Source organism: Aethalodelphis obliquidens, unplaced genomic scaffold, assembly GCF_003676395.1.
Source record: "Aethalodelphis obliquidens isolate GAN/ISIS:26980383/991018 unplaced genomic scaffold, ASM367639v1 scaffold2, whole genome shotgun sequence".
Taxonomy (NCBI): domain Eukaryota; kingdom Metazoa; phylum Chordata; class Mammalia; order Artiodactyla; family Delphinidae; genus Aethalodelphis; species Aethalodelphis obliquidens.
The window spans coordinates 55970873-55989310 of NW_020837946.1; the positions used below are offsets into that span (position 1 = coordinate 55970873).

The window sequence follows — 18438 nt, forward strand, 5'->3', positions numbered from 1 at the left end:
ACTTTAACAAAGGGTCCCTGATATGCAAATAACACACACCCAGCTGCACGTTTCCAAATGAGTCATTGTTCACCTGCTGGTTCCTACCTCACCAAATCCCTCTTGCTGCCTGTGTTCTGTATTCCCCCTTCTCTCCCTTCCCTCCCAGTCCAACAGCTAAGGTCTGTCGGCTTCTGGAATGGCAATGAAAAGGCTGCAGCAAGAGCAGGCCAGGCGGGGCGGTAGGGCAAAGTGAGTGATGAGTTGGCTTACCAGCCACTGCTGCCTCTTGACGTGTGTTATCTCGGCATTGCCCAGGGAGATTACCAGTCTTTGGCCAGAGACACAGAAAGACTTCCAGTGTACAATCTGCTAGCTGGCACCAGTGACCTGTGTAAATCAACAAACCAGTCAGGAGATGCTGCTGTTACCACAGGCACCTTGGCCCTTCCTTCTGGTGTTGGGTGACCACGGCTCAACCAGAGTTGGGGATGGAAGGATATTTAAGGTGGAAAAGGGCTGGCTAGAGACCCTTTTGCAGCAGATTCTTTACATGTTTTGCATTCGTGGCAATGACAAATGTAGCTAAATGCACCTGGTTGTAGCTGTCTGCTGCGATCTAAAGCCTGTTTGAGTGAAAAGAATAACTCCCTCTGTTATTTATTGTTGGAAGCAGAGTTTACTTTGCTGTCTTTAACCTCAGCAGAAATCAGCAATGCCAGCTTGAGAGCAAACTGATGAGTTCTATGCAACGGAGCAAAGAGTCGTTGGCTGGAGTCTTGTAAATCAGCAGAAGACCAGTGACCGAATAGATTCGTATTTATTTTCCGGGAGTTACCCCCTTCTTTGACTCTCAGGTAATCTCATTCTATAAAAATGTTAATGCTGGTCCGGATATGAAGGGTGATTTTCCCCCCACAGCTCTGTCAAACATATCTTCCCAATAATTAAATGTGCATCCTTGGGCTCTAAGAGCAGTCTTGTTGAACAAAGCAACCGCAAATCCAACTAACCTTTGAAGAATGAGGGTGTCAAAGTATAAGCAGATGTTTTAATTTGCACAATGCTGAGAATTTTTGGATGCCAAATGTTCCTGAAATAGTTATTGTATCTCAACAGAGGAAGAAAGACACACTTGGAAATAACCTACAAACCTCTCAGTTACAGCGACACTTTCTCATTCAGCAGAAGTGATATCGGAAGTGTTATTAAGAAAGCTATATATTAATCAGCATCTAACGAGAAAGTAAGATAACTTTATAATTATAAAACAAGAGGGCATAGCAAAATTTTATATGCACACACACATACACACAGTCTCTATAAAGTCCATAGCCAGGTTAAAAACAGATTTAAAAGAAAACACTCATGCTATCCCTTGTGTATGCATTAAAGATTTCTAAAATGATTTAGGGGATGTATGCTATTTTTTAAAAAAGGAGGATACATACTCTAGCCATGAAATTATAGCATCATGTTGTCTGGCTAGTTGAACTTGCATTGCTTTGGGGAAATGTTAGCACACGTTTTTCACAAGTGGATGAGTGCAGGAAAGATTTATATTACACATAAGGAAAAATGTCCTGACTTTCAGAAGAGTTGTGAGAAGTCCAAATAGTTTACCCAAGAAGGCTGTGGAATTTACCTCCTGGAGATTTTTAGCAGCAGACAAGAGACCCATATGTTTGGGTTTATTTAAGACTAGTTTGAAATGAATAGAATGGGCTCATCAAGAGTTTCCCAGTCTTTCTCATTTTGTCACATGCCTAGGAACAGCCTAAAGTCCAGCTGCCATCCACCAAGCCAGGCCTCTATACAGCCTTCCTCTGAAGCCATCTTCCGTCAGGTCCTAGTCATCGCTTACTAGACCCTCCTGATAGAAAAGGTTAAGCTAAGGAATTCTCATGTGGTGTTGGTGGGTTGGGGAAGGGGGGACTGTAAATTGGTGCAGTCTCCATGGTGGATAGTTTTTCAAAATCCACCAAAATTAAAGTGTATATCTCTCTGTTCCTACAATTACATTTCCAGGACTTTATCTTACAGATCTAGTCACATGTTTCAAAAGGACCTAAGAATTAGTGATTTACTGCAGCAGTGTTTGTAATAGCAAATAATGGGGAACAACTTAAATTTCCATCCAAAGAAGACTGATTAGGGCTTCCCTGGTGGCGCAGTGGTTGAGAGTCCACCTGCCGATGCAGGGGACACGGGTTCGTGCCCTGGTCCGGGAGGATCCCACATGCCGCGGAGTGGCTGGGCCCGTGAGCCATGGCCACTGAGCCTGCGCGTCTGGAGCCTGTGCTCCGCAACGGGAGAGGCCACACAGTGAGAGGCCCGCGTACTGCAAAAAAAAAAAAAAAAAAAGACGACTGATTAAATGAGTTAAGGCACATATGTGTTAAAAGAAAGAGGCAGCTCTATACGTCCCTGTAAAAAGGATCTCAAAGATACTAATAAATGAAAAGATTAGAATATCATGTATAATATGCTCCTGTTGGTTTTAAGAAGTAGAAAAGAGACTTTTCACAGTATAAAAAATAACTTTTGAACTATTATACCTTTTGGATTTGCACTGTATACTTACTAAATTAAATAAACCAAAATAAATGACTAGGGAAATAAGAAAACCTTTTTTCCAAGCTAAAATCCCCCAAATAAAGTAGGAGATTTATTCTGTGTCATTTCTGTTCTCCCTCCATCTTTGTCAGGAAGCCCCTAGTATAAGGTGGCATCCAGTGAGGACAGGCCTGTTTGACTCTGTTTTCTCTTCTCCTTCCTGCAGCTTTAAATTTCAGAAGAGAGAAAAGAGGAAGAAAGTGGCAGAGCCTGGTGAGAGGACACTAGAGAACATGTCCTTGCTTCACAATTTGGTTGCCATATAAACGTGAATTGAGTAGAGCTTCCTGAGGTTGCACAGAGGGCTAAACTTCTGCTAGGACCATGGGAAAAGCCTAGAGGGGCCAATGGCCAAGGGATGACCACTTCCATAGAGGAAACACTCTGACCAGGCCCCACTAGGCACAAGGTGAGTGTTCAGCCCAACCATTGGGGTTCCCTTTATTAAGGTCTGTGTCAATAAAGCCCGGTAGAAATGTAACTCAGCAACATTAATTCTGGAAAGTCTCAGCTAGAACTCTCTGAAAATTATTTGAAAACACAGTTGTGGAATCACTTGAAGGAAGAATCAAGCATCTGTACTTAACACTACAATGGAGTGCAGCAGTTGGAATATGGTAGTTAGCAGGTATGGGCCTACCTCTGAGAGATGAGAGATGAAAGTGTGCAACCATTCTAGGCTGTTTCATCGTAAGGGATATATATCTACCTTACTGAATTAATACGAGGGCTCTTTGTTATAATCTAATCAAGAGTCTGCCACAGTGCTGAGCACAGAGACTGGATCAAAAGACCATGGCCAGTGGGTTCTCTGCCAAAATACTTGCCACCTCAGCCACTCTGACTCTTTCCCAGCTGGTTCCTACATGGATGAGGCAGAGACCCTCTAGTGGGGTCACGAGAGAGACCCTCATCCCATTGCGGACACTAGGCTGGTAAGTTAGCGATACTTCTCAACCAAATCTAAAAAGTCAAGACACCAGTCCACAAAAGACCAGAATCACTGTGCAGGCAACTGTTTAACGTGGTAGAGATAATATTTCTCCGCCTAAAAATATCGTACTTAAAAGAAAGGAGGGCTTCCCTGGTGGCGCAGTGGTTGAGAGTCCGCCTGCCGATGCAGGGGACACGGGTTCGTGCCCCGGTCCGGGAGGATCCCACATGCCATGGAGCGGCTGGGCCCGTGAGCCATGGCTGCTGAGCTTGCGGGTCTGGAGCCTGTGCTCCACAACGGGAGAGGCCACAACAGTGAGAGGCCCGCGTACCGCAAAAAAAAAAAAAGGAGACCTCAGTTCCAGGCTCCTACTCTTGAGGGTTTTATTTAAAGTATACCCCATCTTTACTTGCAGCTGAGAGGCTGAAGATTAAAAATTAGCCACTGTATAGTAGCTGAGCAGTAACAATTTTTCATAAAGGTTTTTACTACACATTTGGGATTATAATTTCAATATTATGCAAATGCATTTTATGGATCTGTAATACGGAATGTGTACTGGCGTTAATGTGCATTAGCGGGTGAGCACAGAAAGGCTCCAAATGAGCCATTTTGGTGTCTGCTTTCAATGTGTATTATGAACAATAAGTAAAATGTTCTGGTTTAGAACAAATAATATAAAATCTGAATTCCTCTTGATATTCATCAGTGATGAACAGCCCTACGCAACTCCCAAGGAATTCTTCCATTGGACACAATTAAAAACTGGCTCTTAACCAATATATTCCTGTTTATGGCTTCTCTTCTTGGATGCGATGTGAAAGTAAAACAGATACATTTAATAGGGAAAGGGGTAGTTTCCCCCTGTTGATCAGAATCAGGCATTAATCAGATGCGTGCATTAGGAAGGGCGTGACCCCTTACATGTCAAGGTAGTGGCCCAGGCTACTTCTGTTTTCAGAGGTTCTAAGTATTACGAAGTGAAGAAACATCTAAACAGGGTTACAAAGCTTGTGGCGTATATTTTCAATTAATAAACAGATTTCATGCCTTTACCACAGAATATTTCAGACAAGATAACTGTTGTTCTAAACGTATTTAAATAACATGTAAATAATATTCCTTAATAGTTGTTGCAAGCCTTGTGATCCAACATGGGGACCCAGGTTGAATTTTGTCTGACATGTGTTTTCTTTAACTCTGTCAGTGTGTCTTTGTGGGTGGTTACAGATTAGAAAAGACGTTCAAAGACTAACTGAAGGCTCTTCCTGAATGCAGAGGCCTGAGCCAAACTGCTCTCCAGGCTTCTCTGAGATAAAGCTTAAAAAATGTTTCTTTCCTTTTTAATTTCTTTAATATTTCCACTTTCTAATCTTGCATGATGGCAAAGAAAGCAAGACTAAGCAATGTCACATGTACTGAAGGTGGTAGCTGAGTATATTCAACAAGTAATGCAAAATTTCTATTTGCATTGATTTATTTAGGACCTTGGGGTCTATTGATCTTTTTTCTTCCATATGTGTTTAACACCTGCCTCCTTCTCTGGCAGTCTGGAAGAAGGCAAGGTTGCACTGTCTAACAATTATAGGCTGGGCATTCAGTTGAGTAAGAGTAATGTAAAAATCTCTATCAAACAGGCATCCTTAACTTAATGTATTTCAAAATGCCACAGATTCCATGACTTATCTTCAAAATGGTAATAAAAATATCCATGCATTGAGTTCTTACTGTGTTCAGTGTTTTATGTGCATTGTCTCAATTAAGTCACAAAGTAATCTCCCAAAGTAGGTTTTACAATCCCTATGAAATGGCTGAAGAATCTGGGGTTTAAAAAGATTAGGTAATTTGTACAGTCACACAGCTCTGTAGGCCTGTCTAATTTTTCAACCCAAATTCTTGATCACTGTATAGCCCTGGGTCTACTATTAATATGGTGGCCAGTAGTCTTGGCTTCCTTTACCATGTAAATTACAGCAGTGGTGTTTGGTCCTTCAATCTGACATGGACACTACAATTAATATTAAAGTCTGATTCAATTTCAACCGGTCATTACATCACTGTTGTCTACCTTGCTGCAGTTGCTAACTGCTTTCCATTTCCCCCTGACATTTCTCCATTCTAGATAAAAGTCTGTGGAAGGAAAGATGGATACAGCAAGAAGGTCTATCCAAGAACTTAGTAAATAGGTGCTGAACAAATAATTCAGATTTTTAAGTTCTCCCATCAAATTCAAAAAAAGTGTTTGACTACCTGCAGAGTGTAAGCTATGATTTCTGTTCCTGAGTCGTTAAAATTTCAAAAATCCCAAATGAAAGCCTATTGGTAGTAGGGCAGCCCTTCCAAGTATTAATTTACAATCAATTTTGAAAGGAACTGAGTATATTGTGTCCAAATTTGAAGATGAGCTATGGGCTCTATGCCAATAAGCAGATAAGGCTCCTACCCCAACAGGTAAAATATGAGATGCTGAATAATAAAGCCTGAAGTACAGTAGAGCAGGCCTGAGCAAACAAGTAGCACATCCTCTTGAAATATTCCCAGCACCATTTGCTGAGCCTTTTCTGGGCACTAGCCCTCTCTTAATCGTCACAGCACCCTGTAATGTAAATAATATTGTCTTCATTTTGCAGATGAGGAAATTGAGGCTCAGGTAAAGTAAACCATCTAGCATCACATTGTTAATAAGTTGTTGAATGAGGATTTAATTCCTGGTCTGCTTGATTTCAGAGAACATGAGAGAGAAACAAAGAGAAGATAATGATTTTTTATTTTTAATAGTCGCTATCCTCTTTTTTTATTGTGGTATAAGATACATAACATAAAATTTACCATTTTAACCAGTTTTGAGTATACAATTCAGTGGCATCAAATACTTCACAATGTTGTACAACCATCATCACCATCTATTTCCAGAACTTTCTCACCATGACAAACAGAAACTCTGTACCCATTAAACAACCTGAACTGGGTTTTAAAGGAGGAGTGGGAAAGAAAATGTAGTGGGTCAGAATGGCATTGCAGACACAGGGGACATACAGAGTGTTATGTGTGTAGGAACTACAAGCAGCTGATTGCTGATTTTTGTTTTAAATAGACCCCCTTCTCCAGTGCTGTGTGGAGGTTGGATTTGAAGAAGAGAAAGCTGGGAGCAAGAGACCAGTAGAGCTGTTGCCGTGGTACAGGTGAGCTATGATGGCGTAAACCTGGTGGTGTTAATAGCCATGAAGAGAGGGTAGAATCAATCAACTCATACAAATAACATCAATCTTTAGTGACTGACTGAATAGATGGGATGGAGGAGGAGGATTTTTAATAGTCACATAATGATTTTTAAAGAATGAATCTCACTACTCTGAAACCCTGTAGCAAGTTTTGCCTTTACTGTGGTCCTTATCAAATTCTGCTTTGTTGTTTCTGATCTTCTTATATCACCCTTACTTAATTATAAGCTACTCTATTTGGGAGAGGGAAGCACGTGCAGACAATTTGTTACATCCTTCACAGGCCTTGTTAAGTGCCTGAGGCAAAGTAGATATTCAATAGGTATTTCATTTATTCCTCATATATTTACTGCGTGTGTACTCTGTGGCCAAGTCCAGTAAAGAGGACAAGCCATGCCCTCCAGGAGCTTCCAGCCCAGTGGAGAAGGTGGTTAAAGAAGCAAGGCTCTCACCTGGGTGTGGATGTGCTCTAATAGGGGAAGCAGGGGCAGACGTCTAGCTGGAGGGCTCAGCAGAGGTTTCCCAGAGATGTCATCTGAACCCACTCCTGGAGCGTAAGAGCCAGGCAGAGTAGGGAGGACATCACAAGCAGAGGGAACAAACAGGGATGTACAAAGGCCCCCCCAGTCAGAGATAAGCTGTGGATGGCCTGTTCCAAGAATTCCAAGTCATCTGGAGCTTACTGTTCACATGTAGGGTGAGGGGGCTGCTGTGGGAAGGGAAGGCAGGGGCAGAGGGGGACCAGCAGGAGGGGTGGTGTAGAGGTTCAAGGGACCAAGTGCCCCACGCTAAAGTGCTTGTCCTTTGTCCTGGCCATTCTGGGGATGGTTTTTAACAGGGGAGAGGGAGGATCTTGCCTTCAGGAGAAGAGAAGGCCATTTTGTATGTAATTTGGAAGGACACACATATTTTATCGTTATTCTTAGAGCCCCCCACATCTGTTTTCTCTCTTCATTAATCTGTGGGAGCCACCTGGACTAAAATACTGAAGGAATCTTCATTTTGAATATCCTTGTGTTTAGGCATCAGAGTTTAGTGCTCAGAGATTTAATTAGAGCTGCATTGAGGCACTTTTTATCTTAACAATCTCTCTGTAGGCAGAGGCAACAGAATAACAGGAATCAATATAAACAACCTAAGTGGAATACCTCGGAAAGAAAGAAATATTATTTTTGCTGATGCACAAGTTTTATTCTGAAAAATCATGAAGGTCTCCATTAGGAAATCATTCTTCCTTGGCATTGTGTTGTATGCTCAACAAATAGAAGGTAAATATGCTAAAATTCGTGTCTTTTTCATGAAAATAACACATAACTATAAAGCTCTTTGTTTTCACCCAACTGCTGAAAACATTTGTGTAGGCAATTTCAGTAAACATTTGGAGAATTGGAAGTGCTGTCTCCTACACATATGGTTCTTTATGAAGAGGTAATTTTTATCTATGTTCTACTCAATTGAATATTTATAAGTCTGTTTGCCCTCAAAGGTGCCTGATCTCCCCCCAAAATACAATCGCCCTGTACAGCTAAAGTGAGATTTATTCAGTTACCCTTTAAGAACTTTGTGAGTTATTTTCATTTTCTCCCCATGAATTTATTCCCAGTACAATCCTAAATTTGTCTAATTTGCTGTGTTATTGCAATTAGTCAACTCTCCCTTAGTTACACAAATAATAGCCTTATAAGTTTGAGGCTGTAAATCACTCATCCATTAAAAATGCCATTTCCTTGTACTGCAAATTCGATTCATTTAGAAGAGAAAAAACCATGGCATGGAACAGAATTATGCAATGTCATGGACACATTAACATTTGGATCAAAATTTTACATTGTGTCAGCCAGTAAACAGTATAAATGGTCCAGATTTGCAATAAATAATTGTCTATTAATACACTGGCATGCTGTAGCAAATTACAGTCACACTTCAGTAAACACGGCTGTAGGTAGGCTCCAGGGCTGAGGGAAGCAAGTGCCACAATTGGTTTGAGTGGAAAGAGCCTGTCTTTCAGGGATGCAGGGCCACATTTCTCCAGCAACTGGGAGCATGGCTGTGGGTTCAAGGCCCCTTTTTGTAAACGCAGGAGGAAGACCCACTGGGCCCTCACTGTAGCTGGAACATGGGACACTGGGACGCAGCCCCTTGCCGTAAAACCTACAGGAAGCGTAGATGCTGAACTCAACAAGGGCATCCCTCATGTTTTCTAAAAGTGAAAGGGATGGCAGCACATTTTATTAACTAGAAAACTCTTCCTGGTGCACGGGACCGACCTGGAGGGGAAATAGGCTTATGGCTGAAACAGCCACAATATTGGGTGTTGATTATGGAGCCACTAAAGGACCGCCCCGAAGCCAGGCTCTCCCCAGAGTCTGCCTTATGTGTAGCCAGATTTAGGCCCTCCTTCCATCTCTCCCCTCCAGAATCTTCCTCATTAGCCAATTGAAGAAACTAAAATTAATACTATTTTCATTGTTTGGCTTAAGGCTTTTAAGCCCTGACAAAATGCAAACAAGGTGTCAGGAATGGCTGGTAAATAGATACATTCACATTCATTAACATCTTGGCCTGCAGCAGATTATCAAGTAACCAAAATCAGGGTACTGAGTAGGATGAGCTAGAACTCAGGACAAGTAACCTTTCCTATGGGTGAGGGGAGAATGAAGTGTTGCCCAGAAGACACCGTGAGGGCACAGGGCGTGACAGGGCGCAGGGAGCACACAGAAGGGATCAGGGAAAGATTCAGAAAAGTGGCTAACATTTGTATAGTTTATCTGTGAAAGTACTGCCACTACTATTATCATCCCCATTTCCCAGATGAGAAAACAGAGACCCAGAGATGTTACAGAACCTGCTCATCAAGAGTATCCAGCCAGTGTGACAATTTATACGGAAGAATCAGGTATCTCCAAAAGCTAATTTATCTTAGTCCATAATTTAGCCCAAGGCTTTCTAGGAATAATAGAATTTACTGATCTTAAGGCCATGTAGTTCAATTAATTGAAATTGTCCCTTAGCAAATACCAAAGTTTTATGGAATTCTCTGTAATACAGATTCTAGGGACTTCCCTGGCAGTCCAGTGGTTAAGACTTCGCCTTCCAATGAAGCAGGTGCGGGTTCGATCCCTGGTCGGGGAGCTAAGATCCCACATGCCTCAGGGTCCAAAAACCAAAACAGAAAACAGAAGCAATAGTGTAACAAATTCAATAAAGACTTTAAAAATGGTCCACATCAAAAAAAATCTTAAAAAAAAATAGATTCTAGATTCAATTCAAAACGTTAAATTTATTTTTTTCTACTACTATCCTATTCAGTGTCACTCAGCTCATAAAGAAAAAAATGTTCTCTATTTGCCTCCAAATTTAGTATTCATTTTCTCTACATCTGTACATTTAAAATACATAGAAAAGTTAAAGCAGCTTTATAAGTCATATTTTAACAAAAGTATTAATATCTTAAAAAGCTGGCCATCTAGAGATATATGATTTTTCTTGATTGAATTAGATACTATTTTCATCAAAATTATAAGAAAAATTTATTGAGCACTTATTAAGTATAGGGTATTGTCCCGGATTTTAGATGATTGCCTAATTTTGCTTTTCATGTCTTCTGAAAGCGGAGCTTAATTTGGAGTTATTTCTCGAGAATGGGGAGCAGCTGTGACTGATTTATTTAAATACTTTAGAACACTTGAAAATTGTTTTTCTAATTCACCAGAGAATTATTAAATCCTTGTGATTGTATACCCTCTTGAGCAGTATTAGTTTCTCTCTCATGTTTGGACAATTGCTGTGGTCTCATAGCTGTGACTTTGCCAACTATAGCTACTTATTCTTGAGTACCACTGGGCTAATCCCCATAAAGGTCATTTTTATGACATCATTCTCCTACTCAAAACTTTCAGTGGTTCCTCACATTCTTCCAAACAAACTCTCAAGCTTGCATTCAAGGACTCTGTCATTTGGGTACTGCCTACTGTTCAGTACACATTTCCTATTGCTTCCTTTTGCAAACCCTCTGTGGCTGCCACATCCTCTGACCCCCAGGATGCTGCACCCTCCATCCAGCATCTTCCATTCCATCAGCCTCCAACGTCTCTACCATTCTCTCCAGACCCCCTCCCATGCACTCCCCACATCTTCTTTGAAATCTTTTTTTGATTATCTAAGCTCCTTTCCTCTCTAAAATCCACAATTTAACATTTACCACAGAAGTTGAAAAGTTTTAGAATGGGCAGGGACATGACTGGGGCCATTTATTATCCTTTTACACAGCTCCTCTCAATCTTGATTCAGTGGAATTGTACTGGATTAAGGATGAGAAGACCTGACTCTCCCATCTTCTCCACAGCGGACCTTGGGCCAGCCATATGAGCTCTGTGAGACTCAGTTACCACATCTGTAAAATGGAGATACCTCGCCTACCTGCTCCACAAGTTTGTTTTGAACATCAAATGTGATCATTCATAAGAAAGTGATTCATAAATTCTAAAGCACTAAGTGCTGTTACCATGTCAGATGTCCTTGTACACTGCACAGCCCTCCTGTCTCCCCCACCCCATCCATGCACTGCTAAAGAACATGGTAGTAGGATGGAGCCAATGAGGACTTGGCAAATACTCTAAAAAAGATGTTCCATAATTCAAGGGTATATCTCTCTGTATTGAAGAGAATTTAACAGATTGTTCATTGTATCCCCCTCAGATGGCTTTCTGGGTTGTGGAAATTTCTGCCACCTCCTTCTACCATATTGGAACTGGGAGGATTTCTGGAATCATCAGGTTCCACCCGGTGCTTAGAGGTACGACCTAAATCTTTAGCTGTCTTTCTCCCATAGAAAATGGTAAACAAATCCTTGTTGGCAAAATGAAGGAATATTTCTTTCTTTTTTTTTTTTTTTTTTTTTTGCCTCTCAATGTTGTGGCCTCTCTTGTTGTGGAGCACAGGCTCCGGACACACGTGCAGGCTCAGCGCCATGGATCACAGGCCCAGCCGCTCCGCGGCATATGGGATCTTCCCGGACCAGGGAATGAACCCGTGTCCCCTGCATCGGCAGGCGGACTCAACCACTGCGCCACCAGGGAAGCCCGAATATTTATTTCTTATCTTTCAATGAGAATATAATAAATTTTGGTTATTTATATTTACACTTACAAGCACATCTGCTCATGTTATTTCAACCACATTCCTCAAATACACCTTTCTTCAGTGCTAACTGCTCCAAACATCTAAATATCAGCATAGGTACAGAAACTGTTGACTGTTAATACTTTTCACATTTCCTTGCTGAATGTATGCTTTAGAGAAACTTAAGATGATCTGTCTGATCGAGAGGCCCCTTGGTCCTCGAAATGTCTCACTTTTAGCGTTGAAACAACAATAATGATTTGCGTCATTTGTGCACTACACACCAATGACACGAGCTAATTGTGTATCTACTATATAATGTCTATTATTACATGCATAACTACACATTAACTCCATTGGAAACACTGGTAATTACACAGTATGTTACATTAATGCACCTGTATTATCATCTGATTGCCATATCGTTAATTCAAGTGACCTCTATAAATCTGTTTCCACCATCATTTCCTCATTCTGGGCCTCTTTACAGCACTTTACAGACTGTTAGGAAAACAATCAATTAATCACTTGAACTGCACAGTTAAAACTGTTTTTAGAGAAGAGGATCTGAAGTGTGATCTATTGCATTTTTTGTCTGTTTTTCATCACTTCTCCTTTGCTTGATATATGCAAACAACTTTAGATAGAGCTACATTCCATTTCCTTTTGTGTGAAATTAGAACTATTTTCACTTTGGAGAGAATCGCAGCAAGTTTTTGATTAAAAAAAATTTTTAACCTGTCTGGTTCACAAACAGAATCACAGCCTAGACAGGTCTAAGTTCACGCTAAAAAATGTCGATCAAATGTTCACACCAACACATTTAACAAAGGCAAGTTCACGTTTGCTGCTAAAACCTGAGTTGACTCCCAGTCAATTTGCATATCTATCTGGTTACACCAAACTGGACTTTTCTACTATCAATATGGTCCTCACCATCCCCTGTCCTTACAATTCCCTCATTCAACTGCAAAGCGACTCCAGCCCAAAAGATGAAAACCCCATCAGCATTTTCATAGTTAACGACAGGGCTACAAAACAGAAAGTAACAGCAGGAATCTGAAGCCAGTGCTTTTATTGGACTAACTAACGATATAAATAAAATGGTCCCTGACTGAGCTTCAGAGAATCACTGTCTCTTTATCAGGCCATAGAAAACAGATCCAGGAGGGCAATAAATACGGCACATAACAGAGTGGAATTAAATGATTAGGCCTGAATTAACACCCTTTTTCTGAGCCTCACTTAGTGTTCCATGGCCCCAATGAAACACTGCAATTCACAAACACTCAAGGCCCATTTAATTTTTATTTCAAGCTAGTTCAGAAGAAGGGATTACCTATAACTCCCCCCATTCCATTGTATAACTCTTGAAGTAACAACACTGATCCTGTCTAGATAACTGTGAGGAAAATAGGCTGTGCCAAAGGACTCACAGATTCTATCCAGAATCTTGCGTCTAAGAAGTCACATTAATTAAAAGGGCCCAAATCCCTGCCCTGTGAAAGTGACAAGGCTGCCCTCGATGGGAAATTAATGAATTAATTAAATCAACTTGGTTGGTTCCCATGGTACTGAGAACATAACTCAGCAAATGTCGGTCCACATTTTTTACTTTTTGAAGTGTGACTTTACTATGACAAAGATCCTAAGTCCTAACTGCAAAATGGAATTTAATATCGCCTTGGAGGATAATACATGGTGGCCCCATTCCCCATTATGCTATATGCAATATAAGGTGAGTTAAACTTAAACCGTATTAGAAGGAAATTAATACTGTTCTACCCTTTTCCATTTATACAACGACTCTAGATGTTAGAGGACTTCACTATACCAGTGAAGTACTTAGAAATTTCAGATGAAATATGCAGCCCAATGAAACTGAGGCATAAAATCCACTTTGAATACCTGTGACGTGAAATGATGTATGAGATGGAGGGATATTTATAAGGCAAGGTACTTGAGAGTCAAAAGGTAAGGGGGCTTGCAGTTTTGAGCAACTACTAGATGCTTAGTTTTGGGCTGTTTGCTCATTTAATCCTCACAACGTCCTGTAAAGTAGTTATGATCATTTCCATTTTACAAATAAGGAAACTCAGGCTCAAGGAGTAGTGTATATCTGCCCAAGTTCACACAGAAAGTGTGATATTCAAATTCAGTTCTAGCTGACTCTGAAGCTATACCTTTCCATCAGTACTATGGTATCCCTTGCTTAAGAGTGTTAGCATCCCTAGAGCTTTGACTTAGAATTTTCTAGAATAACCAAAGAAGCCAGCCATCATGTAGAAGAGGGGTGAGATTGATTCAATATAGTACCAAGAGGTAGAGAAAGAACCAAAGGGTTTTGGCTCTCTGTGAGAACATTTTTTATAAAATCCCAGGAGATCCAGACATTTAACCAATTGAGGAACTCCCCTGGAAAGTAGATGAACCAGACTATCCAAGTTTGCTTCGGGTTGTGAGTTATGGCCTGAGTGGAGTCCAGAATTTATCTGTTATTGTCACCTCAAGAAGCATCATGAGCCCTGACTGGAATAGAGCAGGAGAATCCTTCCACATTCTCAAGAATATGGAGCCTGACCATACCCAAGGTTTCCCTAACAGCTCATTATAGCACGTAGTTGTGTACATGACAGTTCGGGAGGGACGCCTATTAGATCAAACCTTCTCTCCCTTGATACTTTGGACAACAAAATTACTGTAATCCTAACTCAAGTGTATGCTTGAGTACCTTCAGTGAAACATACAGTGACACACACATAAGTTTCTCATGGACTGGCACAGGCATTGAAGACTACATTGTGGAGAAGTTACAATAACGATGTTTTTTCTTTAAAGATAGGGCTTCCCTGGTGGCACAGTGGTTGAGAGTCCACCTGCTGATGCAGGGGACACGGGTTCATGCCCCGGTCCGGGAGGATCCCACATGTCCCGGAGCGGCTGGGCCCATGAGCCATGGCCGCTGAGCCTGCTCGTCCGGAGCCTGTGCTCCGCAACGGGAGAGGTCACAGCAGTGAGAGGCCCGCAAACTACAAAAAAAGAAATATTCACTTCAGCTTAAGAATGTCGAACTGTGTCTATCTGTTAAATTATGATTAGACATTTAATAGGCAGAAAAGCATCTAATTGCATGTTCTATGCAGTATCCTTATACATTATTAGTACCCAATAAATTAATTAAAATGCTTTTGACAATTGATGTTACATGGTAATAATTATATCTATTCCTTTATGAGTGATGAATCCCTTGAAATTTTGTTCTGAGAAAAGATCTTTGTTTACTAAAAAGAGATACTAATATGATTTCAGTGAGTTTACTGATTTTTCATTCCTTGGCCAGCGATTCCTAAGAAGCAAAGGTCTAGATGATAATTGCTCACATCTGAGTCTCAGCTTTAGTGATTGTTCTTGGCTATGGTTTTTAAAAATAACAAGACCCCTGATATCTTCTGGCCTAGACTTAGACACAATCCCAGGCTTTCCTTTGACCTTCACTTTTCAGTAGTAATTTAAGTGAAGTGAAATCTGTCTCCACTGTGTCAGCAATAAGAGCCAAACTACATCTTTGAACTTAAATCCATGATGCTAAACTACAAAGCTACTTCTAGAAGTAGCTGCCTGACCATCTTGGTTTCTTCAAGGTCTAAACCCTTTCATTTGAGTTTGACAATATATTTTTATTTTGAGCTAGATTGTTGTTGTTGTTTTTTAAAGAAAATGTTGGGGGTAGGAGTTTTTTAATTAATTAATTTATTTTTGCTGTGTTGGGTCTTCGTTTCTGTGCGAGGGCTTTCTCTAGTTGTGGCAAACGGGGCCCACTCTTCATCACGGTGCGCGGGCCTCTTACTATCGCGGCCTCTCTTGTTGTGGAGCACAGGCTCCAGATGCGCAGGCTCAGTAGTTGTGGCTCACGGGCCCAGTCACTCCGCGGCATGCGGGATCCTCCCAGACCAGGGCTCGAACCCGTGTCCCCTGCATTAGCAGGCAGATTCTCAATGGCTGCACCACCAGGGAAGCCCTTGAGCTAGATTTTGAAGAAGCAAAACTGTTCAGGAAATTATTTTGTCAGATCTTCTACTTTTCTGATTTGACATTACAGAAGCTATCTTCTTGGGTGAATATAGAAATTCTCTGCACCCCAGGCCAAGTCTCATTCCTCTTTATTATATGGGACTTACTGTTATTGTGATTTGAAACCATTCTGTTCACCTATAGTATTTATTTACCTGTTTATTATCCATCTCCTTTCTCTGATATGTCTGTTCCAGAAGAGATGAGGCAGTGCTTGTCTTTTTCGCCACAGTCCTCTAGGCCTAGAATACTTCCTGGAACATAGTAGAAGCCCAATAAATTGTTTACTGACCAGATGAATTGCTATAAATAGAAAAGGTCACAGTCGATATCACTAAAGCATTTAGGTCTCAATACCATTTTTCCCTTCCCCAAATAAAAACTTTACACTTTTCTAATCTCCTACAATAAAAATTTCACTAGCTAAGTCCTTAGCAATATTAATTCCTCACTTCTGTCACTGTCTTTCTCAGGGCCCGAGGCTGAGCCAAACATGACTGAGGTTTTCAAAAGATATATTTTTAATACAATGTTAAAATATACTCACTAGGGGAAGGCTCATAAAATCCAGCTTCAGCCACAAACTGGACTATGGGCTGCCAAGTGTTGCGTAAATAAATCATCAAGTCATTTTGGCATCCTGTGGGCCGGAAGGAATATCTCCCTCAATAGATTTAAAGAGACATGATTCTGAAAGAAACAGGAGCAAAGTGAGTGATTAAATGTGTCCTCTCATATTATTCTTCTAGAGTTTGGACAGGTTCCTTGAAGTGGTAATTGTCCATTTTACCAAGGGCAGATTCTCTTTTATCTCTTTAATTGAAATCCCTTGTGGAGTTGAAAGAATCCATTCCAATATCCACAGCAAATGCCCCCATCCACTTTGCAACTATTGGTACACTTGAAAGAGGAAAATACAACCCAGCAGTCGGAAGAGCAGGTTACAAGGACAGTTTGTGGCCATGTACGTGTAGCATGGATTCAGGTAAGTCAAAGGCCAAGCAAAAGAAATCATGGACGACAGTGGAAAGTGGTCTGTGCTATGAAGGAATCTGGGGTGGAGGCATTGCTTGATGGGTAGATTCTGCATCAGTCGCCCAGGGAGGGTGTCCAGACTAGAGCTCACCTATGCTTATTCCACACACACACGCACACACACAAACACTGCGACCGTCTGCTTCCCTGGTCAAGTCTCCCTGGCTTATCCATTCCAGCTTGCTCAACTGCTGAATGAAGTGGCCTTTGGAAACTTACCAGAATGAAGAACACAATAAAAACGATGTGATGTATCCCATTTCCTGTGGATTCAGAAGCCAGGCCAGGAATCTGAATCCTTTCCATGACCTCAAAAAAAAAAAAAAAAAAAAAAAAGGAAAAGCAACTCTGAGATTTGCAGAAAGCTCTTTTTCAACACTGTTTATAAAAAGAGACTGTATAACCATCAGGGCCAGTGGGGGCAGAACTGCAGCATCTCTTTTCAGAACAGTTGATTAAAACATGGTACCACTGATGTACGAACGTACAAACTCCAACTCATCCGGAGTAACGCCTCAAGATGTGATGTATGCGGTACCTGTGGGAACACACATTCAGACACAGAAACATCAGGCAGGTCCACTTGTACCCCCAGATCTGAATGCATACACATACGCAGACCCGTGCACACACACACATATGCAGCGATCCCCTTCTTAACAAACATCCCTTTTTTGCTGCCTTGTCTTACATGTAACCATGGCCCAAAATTAAAAATTGTGCTTTGTATTTACTAAAACCCAGGCCAGTTCAGTTTTTACTTTCAGGAAGAAATTTCTTACCTGGCTACTATCTGTATCTGTCTTAGTCAGTAGCTGATAGGCCCTCCTTGGGTTATTAACCAGTTAGTTTCTCCCAAAAAGGAGACGATTCGCTTCTAACATTACTCAGGGTGTCAAGACATGCAGGTACCAGATCCTCTCATCCTAGTTTATCTTTCATTTAATCTCTAGATTTCTCAGCTCCAGCTGTCAGCTGGCTTCCACTTAATAGCGCATTTTTATCTGTTGTTATTGGTGATGGTGGGTTTTTTTTTGGGGGGGGGGGGGTGGTCAGTAACAACTCAATCACCAATATAATGATGACAGAATTGACAAATTCTGCATTAATGGATTTCCTTCCTGCACCTAGGCTCCAAGCTGCCAAAAGCCAGAAACGGTAAAATAGATTCCAGGCAGTTACAGGTTAAGGATCATTTGCATAAATTAGCAAATTTTGCAAATGAATTCATCTAGTGAGAAGTTAGACACGGGACACTGCATTTTAATAATTGACATTCCACATGAAATGCCTTGTTCTTGAGGAGGAAATTGAGCTCCAGGTTGCTATTAGAACCAGCGGAGCAGCACAAGTGGAAAGAAATGCCATCCCCCATTATGTGAGTTACTGCTCTTGCATAACAACTACCCGCATTCTGGTGGACTTCTTTTTTTTTTTTTTTTTTTTTTTTTTTTTTTTTTT

General features: G+C 41.0%; 1 long non-coding RNA gene across 2 annotated transcripts in view; it reads left to right on the plus strand.

The window, feature by feature from the left end:
* Positions 1–667: 667 nt before the first annotated feature.
* The window catches only part of LOC113631204 (uncharacterized), an 81530-nt gene continuing 63759 nt past the window's right edge, over positions 668–18438 (plus strand). The window contains exons 1-6 of one of the 2 annotated variants that reach the window (XR_003437215.1): positions 668–836; positions 2762–3004; positions 6624–6711; positions 7848–8018; positions 9562–9646; positions 11449–11545. This is a non-coding gene — a long non-coding RNA (uncharacterized LOC113631204). The remainder of the gene's footprint in view (positions 837–2761; positions 3005–6623; positions 6712–7847; positions 8019–9561; positions 9647–11448; positions 11546–18438) is intronic. The other variant, XR_003437217.1, reaches the window with a different exon arrangement.